The 2,916-nt window shown below is 38.1% G+C and overlaps 1 pseudogene; it reads left to right on the top strand.

Moving 5' to 3' along the window:
* The first annotated feature begins 250 nt into the window (after nucleotides 1-250).
* Nucleotides 251-1,257, top strand: LOC147438475 (BTB/POZ domain-containing protein At2g24240 pseudogene; annotated as a pseudogene).
* The last annotated feature ends 1,659 nt before the right edge of the window (nucleotides 1,258-2,916 follow it).

The raw sequence follows: 2,916 nt of genomic DNA, 5'->3' as shown, positions 1-2,916 counted from the left end.
TTTTGAAGGAGAACATCAAACAAGAGAGACGTGATTTCCACAGGGAGGACGTTCTTCATGCGATGAGAGCCACAAAACCTTCAATTTATTGATATGCTTTGATCTCCCTCTTTCAAGCAAAGGTTGAATTTTGAGTGGATTTTCAAGCGCTCTGCTTCAAAATATTTATGTTTTTTCTCTGCTAGTAATCCTCTCCAAGCAGTAGTAAAATCGAACATTCTAGTGCCCTCAGGGTTTGTTTTTCAATAACATGAGAAAGCCTAAAGATGTCATATGCCTCTATGATGGTGGTAAGATCTTCATTAAAAATAGCACTACCGCTGCAAATGCAGGATTTGACTCCATGCTTTCAGTCATGATTGGTGACAATAATTGGCAAACTTCTTTTGCAACTTGCGAGGAAGAATTTTTCATCAATCACAATCTAGCAAATTTCCCAATTCTTCTTGACTTGCTGAGAATAGTAAAACTTCACATCCCTCCAAGCATGTTGGAGAGAGTTCTGCACAGAGAAGCTATTTTCTACAGCATCCTTGATCATGTAAGGGTAGCCAAATGGTAGCAGGCTTGAGTGCGTCATTTCTATATGGGGGCAAGCTACTGCCGATGCAACTGCCAGTAGAGCTGCCCACGATGGTGGCTATTTTGTTGCTCGTGGACCCATGGTGTATTTCTATGATTGGGTCATGGAGGAGCAAACTCCGCTTACCCTCAACTATGTCAAATTTAATGATGCAGGTTTTCTCAATGCTCAGAGAGTGGTCATTTGCACATGTAATAAGGGTAAAAAAATATGTGGCATGGTTCACTTAAATGTGAAAATGGGATGACTCAAACATAAATATGAGGTTTGTCATTGTGGCCAGCAAAAGAATTGCATAGTTGGAACTGTAGCAATTAGAGATGAAACTCTCTTTGCAAGTTTTTGAGGTCCAGTAATGAATACAACATTGGATGTTGGGATCATATCATTGACAAGCTAACATATTTTCCATATGAGGGCCATTCTAGGTCCATGCAAGTTCCAATGGCTTCCCCACATGCTGATTGATGGTAGCGACACTATACCCCCTCAATGATGATAGCTTCATAAGCTTCTTAGACATGAGATCGAATAATGTTGTTTAGTCATGGGCAAATGCATAATATAAGCTTGTTGTTGGGGATGAGAAGATATTCTTGGATGCCATTGCCATGGATGAATGCTCTACTGTGTGTGTAGTGCAATCAAGGGGTGAGGTGGAGGGACCCTTATAAACCAAGGAAGGTTTCAAAAGTAGTAGCATTTTGATTCCAAGCTAGTGGTTTGGGAATCCCAACGTGTCTATGTGTTTTGTATGCCAAACCTTGACATTGCAAGATATGTGCAGACAGAGAACCCTTATAAACCAAGGAAGGTTTCAAAAGTAGTAGCATTTTGATTCCAAGCTAGTGGTTTGGGAATCCCAACGTGTCTATGTGTTTTGTATGCCAAACCTTGACATTGCAAGATATGTGCAGACAGAGAAGCTAAGAAAGACTGAAGATCTCCAACATAGCTAGGAGTGAAGATCTCTGACATAGTTATTGGACGAGAGAGGCTCTTTGTATTGCATGATATGGAAGATGTATATGATATGTGGGAAACACCCGGCTCTCTTATCATGAAAAATTCATTCTACTTCATTATTTCTTATGGGTGGCTTTCCTCATTACAAAGGGCAATATTTAACCCTTGTGGAGCTCGTATAAGGTTATGGTGTCAGTGTCTTCAAATGAAATAGGATGCCTCTTCCCCTTTTTACATAGCATATTCAAGATCATGTGTGATCCATTATATGTTTTGTTATGCTTATAATCAATATTAATCTATTGGCCCTCAAATGGTTGTCTATCGGATGATTTTGGCTAACATTGTAGTGTTATGGATGTGATCATTTGCAAATTTTTTATTTGGTGTTTACTTGGCATTTTGTGTTTCTTTTGAATGGTAATGTTGGAAAGACTTGCATTTTTTTTCTATTATCGGCATGTTAAAACATGCCCTAGAGGAAAAGGGAGAAGAAAAACTTCTTTGATACACCTTTGTTGTCTCAATCATATATATGCTTCTTCTAGTTCTGCCATGAGTCTAAGCTCTTCATTGGATGTGCAGCACGAGTGTTTATCTAAGTATATGTTTGCCTGAGTATAGGCTATATCAACATAAGATTTTGTTGTAAATCCTTGCAACGATGGGCACACACAATGCCGCAATGCAACAATCAAAGAGTAGTTTTATGCGAATTGCAATAATAAGTAGATCTCCAAGAAATGTTGTAGTAGATAATTGCATTAGTTAAATCCAATCAAAAAATTCGAGCATTGAAGAATTGCAACCATATGGATTTTTATCATTGCAATATGGAAAGAGAAGAGGGTTGCATATGAAATTTGTTGAGCTTCTTGTTGAAAGTACAACTACAAACGTACCACTCTTGCCATAGGGGAAAGATGTAGGAAAGATAAAAAGTAATGAGGCCATAGATGATGCATATTCATCTACCTTCAAATTTATGAAGTTTCACATGACATGCACCTTTCTCTGTATAAATTGCACTTCAATTTCCAAGATCTGTTGACCCTCACAACTTCTCCGAAGTTTGCCAAGGGGTCAATTCTTCTTGCTAGTGGTTGCTCCACACGTTTAGAAATAGCTTAGGTATCTATGTGAATGTAAGAATTAATAGGTTAGTGAAAGCAAGAATTGTTTTAGATAAGCAACACATAGAAAGGAAAGTTTAGACCAGTGAAAGAGATTAGAAAAGATAATTCCAACTATTTCCTTGCTATGTGGTACAAGATGAAAGTTACATAGCTCTTGTGATGGCAACTCCTTTAGAAAGCAACTTGTACCATCCTTTCCCTAGTTGTTTTTTGTTTGAATTGCACAAACAT

This window comes from Adiantum capillus-veneris, chromosome 16 (genome assembly GCF_014529385.1).
Source record: "Adiantum capillus-veneris isolate H3 chromosome 16, ASM1452938v2, whole genome shotgun sequence".
NCBI lineage: Eukaryota > Viridiplantae > Streptophyta > Polypodiopsida > Polypodiales > Pteridaceae > Adiantum > Adiantum capillus-veneris.
The sequence above is the reverse complement of the archived record's forward strand: the minus strand, read 5'-3'. Positions and strand labels throughout refer to the sequence as shown.